We start from the raw sequence: 12276 nt of genomic DNA, 5'->3' as shown, positions 1-12276 counted from the left end.
CCTGTCTCTATTCTTCTTTGCTGTTTTTCCCCTTAGGTATAATTATTTTCATTGCTTAGTATGTGTGTGTAATTTTAAATTATTTTATTAATCGCATTTCTTGTTTGTGTGAGGGACATTGATTGTTGTATGGAGGGACATGTGTACCGCAGTGCATGTGTGGAAGTTGGAGGGCGACTTGTGAGAATTAGTTACCTCTTGCAACCAAATGAAGTCACAGGGATTGAACTCAGATCATCAGGCTTGGGGCCAAGCACCTTTGCCTACTGAGCCATCTTGCCAGCCCTCCATGTTTTATTTTTATGAGGGAAATGAACTAATTCTTTCCCTCCAGTCTAAATCATAATTTAAGAGGGTACTTTTTTATTGTTATGATAAAACCCTGTGATCAAGACAACATATATTTCTAGAGAGTGTTTAACTAGGCTTACAGTTTCAGAGGGTAAGAGTCCATGATTGCAGAGTAAAGACATGGCAGCAGGAACAACTGAGGACTCCCATTTGGATCCACAAGCAGGAGACAGAGTGCTCAAAGGTAAGTCTTTCTAAACCTCAAGCCCACTCCCAGTGACACCTCCTCCAACTGAACCACAGCTCCTAATCCTTTCCAAACAGTTCCATCAACTGGGGGCCAACTATCCTAATATATGTGGGCTGTCCAAATCACCATACCCTCTAGTCATAAATGTCTGTGTACACCCTTAGAACATCAATCCACATGATCAGTTCAACCAGGCCTCTGCTTCAGATTATTTACAGTATGCTAGGGGTTTGGCCTGTGGGAATACAGTGTGGGCAAATTTCCACAGCTCTTCATGACAAACAGCACACAGTTCAGATAAAATGCTTCTGCAGTGAACTCTCTAAGCAGCAAATTGACTCCTAACCAAGCAACAAACCCCAGACTACATTTCCCAGAATTCCTTGTCACTATGCGTGGTGTGTGAATGAGTTCTAGCCAACAGCTTACAAGTTCAGGTACAGTCCTGAAATGAATTGGATACTACAGTCTAAAGCCTGGTTATGACTTTTCCTCGTGTGTGTGTGTGTGTGTGTGTGTGTGTGTGTGTGTGTGTATTTTACAGTGTCTTTCAGAATTAATTTTGACTGCTGAAGCTGTGTTGGCCATTGTGATCCGTGAACAGCTCAGTGGAAGTCATGTTTGATTACCCTGAGATTCTAGAAGGAGCCAGGATCCATTAGAGTTCCAGTTAGCTCTGATCAACTCTATACTCCTTCAGCAACACTGTAGAGCCTTATTGTTGAAGCTTCCGGTATTTCAAGAATTCATTTATGCATATTTATGTCTAACTAAAATAGGAGCTTCCACCCCAAGAATGTTGGAGGAGTTCAGAAGACATAATGGGATTCAGTCTGGTGCCTTAAAGAGCTTTCCTTGAGTAGTGACTTTGAGATGGCAGTGTTTGAAGTTTGCTGAAGTCGTGGACTGAGCATCTTGGGTAGGGGAAGAGAAGAATCATGAGGAAGTCTAGGCTACAAGGGCTACAAGTCAAAGGTGCAAGGATTCTGACTTCATCCGAGCAAACCAGGGAAAGACTGCCGGGGCATAAACCAGGGAGGCCGACAGGGACCAGAATCTCCCTGAGGACAGAGGCATGGTAACAGCTCTGCTCTTAATTCTAAAAGGAAATGAAAGGTTACTGAAGAGTTTTACAACAATCAGACTGTGACTCTTACACTTTTATGCTTATTGTGCTTGTTGGAGATTATTCACTGCTCAGGGAAGAAGGGCAAGACGACCACCCAGGAGCTCACCCGAGTTTTTCCTGCTGTTTGCTCCAGATCCAGAAACTGCAGTGTCAGGCAAGTTGAAGTCTCCTGAGAGGGTGGAGCTTGCCCTCCCTGCCCTGAGCTGAGCTCTCTGTGGAAGGTCAGGAGGATTTTCTTAAGGTAAGATTTACTTTTTCTGGTGTTCTGTGAACACTGTCACCTTCAATTTATGGCTCCATAGCGTACCCCAAGACAGTAGAACTATCATGTGTTTCCAAGCATTCAGCACAGCGCCTTGCTCACAGTTGGTGCTCAATACATATTTATTGATTTAGTTAACGGATGGATGAGTAAACAATGCTTGTATAATTCTCCCCAAAGGAATCCAAAGATGTGAACAGAACTTGCTGGAAGGCTCCTCCGAGAGTTGTTTGTTTGCTGACTGTTGATATTTGTAGCTAAGGCAGCAGAGACAGAGAGACTGCTTCTGATTTTGCAAATCCATTTGCCTGTGCAAGCAGCCATCCTGCAGGCACTTGCACAGGACCCAGGACAGGAGTGGAGCAACTTCTGTCTCTGGCAGGGGGTCTGGAGACACTGTCTTAGCCCACTTGGTCCTTTGCAACCTGGATCAGTAACAGCAGGTTGTAGGAAGCCCCGGTGGCTTTTCACCTCTTTGTAGTGACTCAGGTTTGAACAACAAGTTCAATCTTAATCATTATGGTTGTTTATTCAGAAAATGGCAAAAACAACTTTCATATAAATTTTTAGAGTTGATCACGAGTAAATAGAACCAAATATTTCACCCAAAGCGATGTAATCGTTGGCAAGTGAGACTTTGCATGGTGAGTCAGAAACACAGAAAACATAGGCTTCACTCAGATTGTCCAGTCCTACTGTTAGCAGGCCCACGTGACAAAAGGAATTGGGGCAGGGAGGTGGCCAGGATGGGAGCTAAGAACATGTGACAAAGGGAAGCAGATAGAAGGAGACTCCCATGAGAACTGAGAATAGGACTTTTAAAAAATTCTAAATTGATCCTCCGATTTCATGAACCCAATCATTACTTTCAGGGGTAATGTTTTAGGGGACAGGAGCAGCCCCTGTAGGAGGAGGACCCCAGTAACCTCGCTGCAGCACTGTGATCTTGTGCCCAGGTGGTACATTCTGTGTGAATAGAAGACACATGAGGAGGGTTGGAAGTGACACCAGGTATCAACCTATCACTTTCTTCCATAACTGGTCAGCACAGTTTCAACTCACTCGCACTAAACAATGGTCCACCACCTATCGATTTATCTTCAGAACTTCCATAAATATCCTGTACTACAAAATTTGAAGATAGCACGTGAATGATGACATTCGTAGCCTCCCTCTTTCACCTCCCCCTCCCCCACATTTATATTAATCCATCTTTTTCAAAGCCAGACTCTTCCCATGAGCCTGTTTCCCATGAGGTCCTGTGGATGCATCTGCAGCAGGGGTGTTTGCACAAGCAAATGAATTGCAGAATTAGACGGAGTCTTTCAGTTTGCCCATCACCAAATACTTGGTAATCATTTGAATGCCTGCTATTTAACTAAATTTGTGGCCAACGCATAGGCTGCACCATGCTCACTCCCTGCTCAGTTACTGCATCTCTTTCTTTCCTTTGTGGATTGCAAACTTCATCCCGCTTTTGTTTGTTTGGTTGGTTGTTATTTTAATTTTGAAAAAACAGAGGGCCCCTTTCCTATGTTTTACAGATAACTTCGTTTCAGTTGATAATATGTGATGGTTTGGATGTAAAATGACCTCCATAGGTTCATGTGTTCTAACATTTGATTCCCAGATAGGGATGCTATTTTGGGAAGCTGTGGGGGCATTTATACACAGGGTTTAGCAGGGTTAAGCTATAGGGACAGACCAGAGAGTTAGGCTGGCTTGGCTTCTGGGAGGGTTGGGCTTTCTGGTCCAGAATGTATCTCCTTATTAGGAAAAAAACCAAACCTTTCTTCCCCTAAGATACTCTGTGTGGTATAATGTCACAGTGAACAAATGTATTATACAGTTACTACAAAAAATGCACAAGAACATGTAGAAGGAAGGGCCCTGGCCTCCCACGATGAGGGTGTCTTAATGTTTTATTGCTGTGTAGAGACCAATGCAACTATTATAAAGGAAAACATTTACTTGGAGCTGGCTTACAGTTTTAAAGGTTTAGTTTATTATCATCATGGCAGAAAACATTAGTGATGTGCAAGCAGACATGGTGCTGGAGAATCTGAGACTTTTACACCTTGATCTGCAGGCAGCAGAAGGAGACTGTATGCTACATTAGACCTAGCTGGAGCATATGAGAGCTCAGAGTCTACCTCCACAAGGACACACATCCTCCAGCAAGGCCACACCTACTCCAACAAGGCCATAACTTGTAAAAGTGCCCCTCATTATGGGTTAAACTTTTAAACACATGAATCTCTGGGGGCCACAACAGAGGGGTTCCATTTTGCAGTTATTTCACTGGGTCTACAGTAGTGGAGACAGTGGCTATTGTTAGCCATGAGCTGCATCCCCTTGCTGGCTCCCTGCCCTCCCCCCACCTGATTTACTTTTTGAGTCACAACAATGTTGCACTCTTCAGTTTCTTTTGTATCCTTAACATTCTAGGCTACATTTGTTTCCATATCATTAAATTTCCTAGCACACATTGTGTTGTTTTTGGATGCCTGCGTATTTTATAAAAAGGATAGTCTGTAACTGTTTTTTTTTAATTACTAACAATAGGATTTGTTTAATGTTTCATTGATATAAACTCTATTAATGTTTTTATTTACTTTGTGCCAAAACATATTGCTAAATGCCTAAACTACAATGGCCACGCATTTATATGAATCCTCAACTGTTTTCTGATTATGGAATTCAGAATGTGGGGCCAAAGGCCAGGGCATTATGCAGACAGTATTTCTTAAAGACGAATTTTCACAGCTGAAGATATTTGACTCAAGTCTAATTTGCTTCATTGATATGTCAGTTAACATTTGGAAGTCACTTAATCAATTAGACATCTTCCCAAACGTTCAAAGAGTGCTTCGGATAACTTCATGGCTCTAGGATTGCTCCTGATGCTTGCTGGCTATGCTGTAGACAGGGAGTAGGTTTACAGCCAGTGCCCTCTGCCAGAGAGTTCTGTAGACACACCTGCTGCCCTCTGTATGAGAGGAAACAGTCTGGGGCTGTGCTCAGCACCTGTGCAGGTAGTGGAGAAAATCCTTCTGCCAAAGGGAGTGTGTCAGAGGCTGAGGCTGGGTGCTTTTTCTTAGAGGTGCACTGCTTCTATACCCCACGGACAGCATGCCAGTTCTAAGCCCATTGCAGCCTGTGTAGACCTATGCCCTCTGCATCCGGCCACTTGCATGCAGTCTATGCCTCAGCATCCCTCCCACTCACAGTTCCTTCTGCAGGAAATCAAAACTGGAAGCACGACGTGCTGGGCTCTAGGGGAACAGGTGGCTGGCAGTGCTGCCTCATTTTTCCTGCCCTTCTGGAAGACAGTGGAATGTGAATCAGGATTGGATACACTTAGCAATGATGCTCTTTGATTACTAGAGGATCTGTTTGAGGAGAAAAGGAAACAAATGAGCTGGGTTCCATGAGTAAAATTAGAAAACACTTTCAATCCTAGGAGAGGTGCCTAGATGCTGAAAATGTGTTGACCAATGCTGAATTACGTATCTGTGATCACAAAAGAAGACAACAACAGTTAAGCGATTTACTAGGTGCAGGCTGTGAAATATTAAGGACTTGATTTTGTTCTGAAAATCAGGCCATGGAAGACATCTTGGATGAGGACTTCAGATTCAGGGATATTATGATTGACATGTGGACAGCTCTGATTCAGGAATATGCGGCTATGAAACCAATGTGGTAAAATATTGCATAGGTTTGGGAAAATATTCAAGCAGTCAACATATGAAAATCCAAATCTCAAAGAATCCATTCTTTAAGAAGAAGAAAAATATAGATGTAAGTTTTCACACCTTTACTGAAGTCAGGCTGAGGTACATAAACTGCACATATTTCAGACACACACTTGAGAAGTGTGTCCTGTATACAGACCCCCAAATCCAGCAATACCGATGGCTGTGTCTGCTCCATCACCCTGAACGCTCCCTCCTGCCTCTTCACAGCTCTTCTCTGACATCCCTGTTCAGTTTGTTGCTGCTGTGACAAGGATGCATGTTCTGGAATGATGTGGAAGGGGCTAGTAAAACATGCCTCTGTGGTTGGCTTTGTTTCCCTCCAAATAATGGCATCAAGATTCCTTCATGTTTTAGTGGACAATACTAGTTCATTCCTTTGTGTCGCTGATAAGCATTCCCCTGTATGGCTGAACATCTGAGCAGATATCATGGCTCTTTAAGTCACGCGTGTTAATATTCCACGGGAGGAAGTGCTTTACACTCTGATCTTTCTTCCATCTTTACCAAGTGGGTCAATTTTTCTACAGTGTCAATGTTCTTTAAGATTTAAAATGATGCTGTTTATGGCATTTGTAGTTTTGTGTGTGTGTGTGAATGTGTGTGCCAGTGCATGAGTGCATGTATGATAATACATGCATGTGTATTTGTGTGTGTGTATCTATGTATGTATGTATGTGTGTGTGTGAATGTGTGTGCCAGTGCATGAGCACATGTATGATAATACATGCATGTGTATTTGTGTGTGTGTGTGTATTATGTATGTATGTATGTATGTATGTGTGTGTATGTTTATGTGTGTGCATGGAGTTGCAATAGGGTTGTATATATGCATGTATGTGTTGTGCATGAGTGGGTATGTGTGTGCATGCTCATTTGGAGACCAGGGACTTCCTTGGATATCACCGTCGATCTGAAAATGCCACCTACATTTTTCTAAGACAGTCTCTCTCACTGGTATAGAGCTCTCTGATTTGGCCAGTGAGCCCCAGGACTCTGTTTCCCTCTGCCCCATCTGGCCATATGGAGCCAGAGCAAATTGTTCCTTGAGTGTTGTTTTCTGCGGTCTGAGACAAAGAAGCTGTCCTGATTTCATTTTAAGGACTACATTCTATCAGTTACATGTGTGATACTCAACACCTTATTGACAAACAGGCTTGTGTCAGTTGATCTTGCTCATGAAGTTCTGAGTACACTGAAAGTGGGCATGTCTAAGGCGTGATTTCTGTAGCAGGACAGTTCATCATGGCTGTCACATGGAATGAGACATGCATGGGTGATAGGCGAGCATGCCCCTGGTATTGATGGAAACTGAGGCAGGAAGGCCCTCTTTGCATGGGTACTGAACTGCTCAACAGGCTGGGACCCAGATAGAACCCAAGTGGGAGATATCCTCTTTTCATATCCTGGTCTCCATGAGTAAGTAGCCTCATTTTCTCCAAGCTTCCTCTGTCTTAAAAGGCTCTGCCTCACCCCAAGTCTATAGCAAGGGAGCAAGTGGCCATGGACCAGCCACTGTGCCTGAACAAGTCCTTTCTTCAACAAGCTGTCTTGAGCTGGCTGTTCTTGGTATGAGCTTCTTGCCCTGCAGCCCCTTAAGACATGTATGGTCTAACCTAGCCTTGTGGTCAGCTAACTGCTCTGAGCCTCACTTCCACAGGTCACAATCCTGCCTGACCCCATTCATGCGTCCCTTTTCTGTTCTTGTCACATCCCACCAAACTGCCTCCCACCTCCCAACATTCTTCAGGATAGGAAGTCCTGTGGGTGACTTCAGCTTGCCCAACTGGGAGACCAAGGGCAGCTTCCAGCCTCAGCCCTGCCCAGTTGAGACCTGAGCAGCTGTGGCCACCCACACCAAGAAGCTGCTAGCTTTCCTGGCCCCTTGCTGCAGACCACGCCTTCCCACAGTCTCCGTCCAGGCCTCTCTCCCTGCAGACCACGCCTTCCCACGCCTCTCTCCCTGCATGGGATACTGCACTTGTAGCTGGACTGCAGTTTGCTGCTTGGGTCCAACAGTGCTACAGCATATTAGGGGTGCTTACCCTCTGGCTGCCATCTGCTGTGTTGCCTTCTCCTATGCCTTTGGGACTTGTAAATCTGATGACATGTCTTTTATCTTTGCATCAAGTTATTGATAGCGATGCTCCAAACAGCCAAGGCTAAGACTTGCATATTCCATCTCCTACTGACAACTATTGTAACTCATGAGTCAGTGACCTGATCATGAGACCCATCCTGTCATGTGGTCCCATACCAGAGTCAGTTTCACTTGCTATGCATGAGGGTTACTCCCGTCATCTTTGTACTCCTATGCAAGGCAGAGGGTCAAAAAATGGCAGGTATTTATAGCAGGGTATATTTGGGAGATGGGAGAGGGCAACGGGGATGAATGTGGTTGAATATATCATATGCATTATGAAAAAGTCAGAATGAAACCATTATTGTAATTATTGCTAATAGAATATTTAAATGAGATAAAACTAAATTGAATTAAATGTACATTGGTTAAATAAGATGTCTGCTGAAGTATTTTATTGAAAGTATTGCTGGGCCAGGGAGGTGACTTATGGGTTCAAAGCATGTACTCCTATTGCAGGGGGTGATCTGGGTTCAGTTCCCAGAACCCAAAGAGTGGCTAACAACTATTGCTATGGTTCCAGGAGATCCTTCTGGCCTGAGTACACTGCCCATGTGATATATATACACACACAATATTCACACTTAGAAAGTAAATAAATCTAAAATAAAATTTCTAAGTATTGTCTCCTCTTTAAGGTGTCTAGACTCTGGGAAAAGGGCCTGCCGTGGCTGACTGGTACCAGGTAAGCATGCCTGAGAGCAGCTAATGAAATGTAGATCTAATAAATCTTCTAGGAGAGGAATGCCTTTACCGTCTGTGATGTGCGCCAGCACTCCCTTCCTTCTCTTTGTGGCTCTGAGAAGTCCACATGACTATCTTCCTTCACCTTCTCTGATCTTTTCCATGTCTGTTTTTTTGAAGGTCACAAAGATGTTTGGGGGATCATGTTTCCACTGTTTTCTGGATTCTGGGCCTTGTGTAGGGGCTCCCAGGCTGCCTGCTTGCTACACTCATGGATGGCTTGCAACATTGAACCTAAGCTTCCTTTACATTTGTATCAGGACATCATTGTGTATGTTGTGTGTGTGTGTGTGTGTGTGTGTGTATGTGCACACGCGCGCGCCTGAAGTAAGTAAGAGACAGGAGTAGGGAAGAGAGGAGGAAGGTAAGTGGACATTGTGCTGTCACAGCGCAGGCTCACCTGGTACTCCAGAACTCAGTGATGCTGAGGCAGAGACTGGTCAGTTATAGAGCTCAGCACCATGTAAGGGTATCCTCCTCTCCCCCCACCCCCGGCTGCTCATGGGTAATGACTGTCTCTACTCCTCTCTCTCTGTCTCACACAATGTCAATGAATGCTCATGGCTCATGGCTTACCTTGAAGTCCTTGGTGATAGCTTGCAACTTTCAGCATCACCAGACTGAACTCCAGCCAGCCTGCCTTTTATCTCAGAGTATCTTGTTGCTGGGGCACAGGGTCCTTGCCGGGAGGGAGGGGCAGAGTCAGATGTCCAGCATTCAGTACAGAGGAAGGAGCTCATACCCAGGCCCCTTCTCACAGAATGGAGCCTGGGTTTCCATTCACTGAGAGAAACACTCAACAAAGGCCACATTCTTCTCCTGGCTTCAGCTTGTTTTCAGCCCACATTTATTTCTGAACATAGCCACCCACTCAATCCGGCATCCCACACTTATGTATGTCTGGACAGACAACTATGAAGACGTCATTCCGGAAGATACTGTCCCCCAAACAAGAACTGGTCTTCTGCGAGCGAGTCTCAAATACCCCGAGGTTCTGTGCTGGGACCTTCCTTCCTGCAGTGTAGTCAGTGAGTCTCAAATACCCCGAGGTTCTGTGTCTGGGACCTTCCTTCCTGCAGTGTAGTCAGTGAGTCTCAAATACCCCGAGGTTCTGTGTCTGGGACCTTCCTTCCTGCAGTGTGGACAGTGAGTCTCAAATACCCCAGGTTCTGTGTCTGGGACCTTCCTTCCTGCAGTGTGAACATCCCCCTAGTTAGGTCAGTGAGGAAGCTTTACAACAACAAAGCTCTGCTGTTCTCACGTTGGGAGATGACAGGACAGAGAAAGCTGTAATCACTGGTTACATCTGGGTACTAGTCTTTAGGGTCACCATGGCAACGCACTTCTAGGTGTGTCTGTGAGGGCATTTCTAGAGAGGTTTAACAGAGGACAGAAGACTGCTGAATGTGCATTATACCGTGCTAGGGTCTAGGGTCCCAGAAAGGAGATGAACAGAGCTGAGTTCTCTCTGCCTCCTAGCTGTGAACACAGTGAGGCCTAGCAGTCGCCTGCACGCATGCGCATGCGCTCGTCCTGCTCTTTACACCAGAACTAACCTGCTGTAATGGGCTCACCCTCAAACTGTACGCTAAAGTAGGCCTTTCCTTCCTTCTGCTCATGTGTTAGTTATTTGGCCAAGACAATAGGACACATGACTGACACATTGTTTGAGAAGTCCATGCTAGAGTGGCCATCAAGGAATCATGATACAGAAACAAAACAGGTGTGACTCTGAGCTACTGGGCTTCGGACATACGCCTTACCCACTGTAAGACTCGCTGTGGTCAGTGGTAGGAGCAGAAGATGCCCACGTTTTGGAGACTTGAGTGAGAATACACCAAGGGCATGGCCTGTGTGAGAGATTCAGCGTGGACTATGTGAGAGAGTGTGGTGCAGGCCCTGCATCTGGCCTTGTGGTGGGACTGCTCACTAGCATCTCTCCGAGCTGCCTTGCCTCCATGTAAGCTTTCAACTTTCTCCTCAAGTTTTCACTCATGACCTTTCGTGTAGTTTCTCCCCACCCAAATCCATGGGCTTCTCGGGAGTCTCCATGGGGATAAATGAATTGTGGTTTTTTAATCAGTCTTTCTTTGTGTTTAAAAATGAAACTCCCAATGACCTTATCAACTTAGTGTGGGAGGATGAGCAAATAGAAAGTGGTCACTGTCTGCTCACAAATGCGACATGCCCATAATCTTGGCATTGGCATTGGTGAGGAAAAAGGTGGAGAATGGTCATGGGGTGTAGCCGGGGATCTGTAGTGAGTTCCAGGGTAGTATGGGCTAAAATGAGACATTGTCTTTAAACAAACAAGCATAAAAGCAGACACTATATTCTTGGAGTTAGATTTTAAGTGAGAAGGCAGTTGTAGTTATTTGTTATAGAAAGGACATCATCCCTCTGTAGACTTGCTTTGTGTGTGTTTCCGTTGAATGATACCATATTTGGCGTTGTTCATTCATTGGCATTGAACCCACTGTACTTTGTGCCCAAATCGAGTTTATCTGACATGCATTGATTTCCACTGAGGCTCACCACAGCCTTACAGCTCACCAGTCACTATGGGGAAGCTCCACCTTAAGACACCAAGTTACCAAAAACCTACAAAGGGGTTGACACCACATGACCACAGAGTTATAGCATGTATCTATGAAAGGTGAGACCAGAAGGCAGAGGACCACCTTGCTCAGCCTTGGGCAGTGCTTCTGGCCAATCATTACATATCCATGAAGGACCCCAAAGGACAGTGAGTGCCACCTGGCTCTGGCTGAGAAATTAGCTGTACTGAGAGGCAAGCTGTGTGAGCATGCAGTCTGTGACTGCTGAATGCACTACGCCCCTGGATGGGTCATCTAGGGAATTGTGTTCCAGACTGACAGGTTCACCTGACATTACTTCTGACGTTCACGAACACTCTCAGCCTTAGAACAATTTCCCCAAACTTAACAAACTCCCTCCACCCCCTGAGATACCACTCTCCACACTGGCCTCCGTATCAGCCTCCACCTGTGTGCTGCCCACCCCCACACAGCCTGAACACGGCCCTGCGGCCATCATTGTTAGGTCTGAGATCTCTTATTTCCAAGGACACACAGAGCAGAATAAGATCAAGGCCTTAATAGTGTCCCCTGATTCTGTCCCAATTCTTCACCCTTGGGTGAGATGACCCTGAGGCAGGTGCCACCAGATTCTCAGAAGGTTCCAGAAAGATTGAGCCCTGTCACCTGCAGCACATCTTTCAGTGGTGGGTGGAGCTAGTGGTGACATAGTAGAGGTAGTAGTTGTAGTGGGGCTACTACCTGTTTTATAAATGACTTTTGTCTAAAAGCTAGAGTCAGTTTTGGCTCTCACCAAGACTCTACCTAAGGTAGACAATTTTCCCTGGGTGTTGGAATGGAACATCTGCCATTTCTGCAGACTGTAGGACCTCACAACTTAGAGAAAGCAGCTGGGTTGGGTCCGTGTTGCTGTAACACAATACCAGAGGCAACTTAAACGCAAGAAGGGCTTATTTGTGCTCATGGTGGGGAGCAAAGAAAGAACTCACAGTGTAAGAGATAGAAAGCAGAGAGAGAAAGCTGTGTGGAGAGGGGTCCAGACAAAAGCACTCTTTAGGGCATAGCCTCCAAAGAACCCCACTTCCTCAAGTGTCTACCCTCTCCCACTTCCTCAAGTGTCTACCCTCTCCCACTTCCTCAAGTG

At 45.3% G+C, this 12276-nt stretch overlaps 1 pseudogene; it reads left to right on the top strand.

Moving 5' to 3' along the window:
- The first annotated feature begins 471 nt into the window (after positions 1 to 471).
- LOC116104731 overlaps positions 472 to 12276 on the top strand; it is a 31401-nt pseudogene continuing 19596 nt past the window's right edge.

The sequence above is a fragment of the Mastomys coucha genome, unplaced genomic scaffold (assembly GCF_008632895.1).
Source record: "Mastomys coucha isolate ucsf_1 unplaced genomic scaffold, UCSF_Mcou_1 pScaffold22, whole genome shotgun sequence".
Taxonomy (NCBI): Eukaryota; Metazoa; Chordata; class Mammalia; order Rodentia; family Muridae; genus Mastomys; species Mastomys coucha.
Note: the sequence above shows the minus strand (reverse complement) of the source record. Positions and strands in the feature narration are given on the sequence as shown.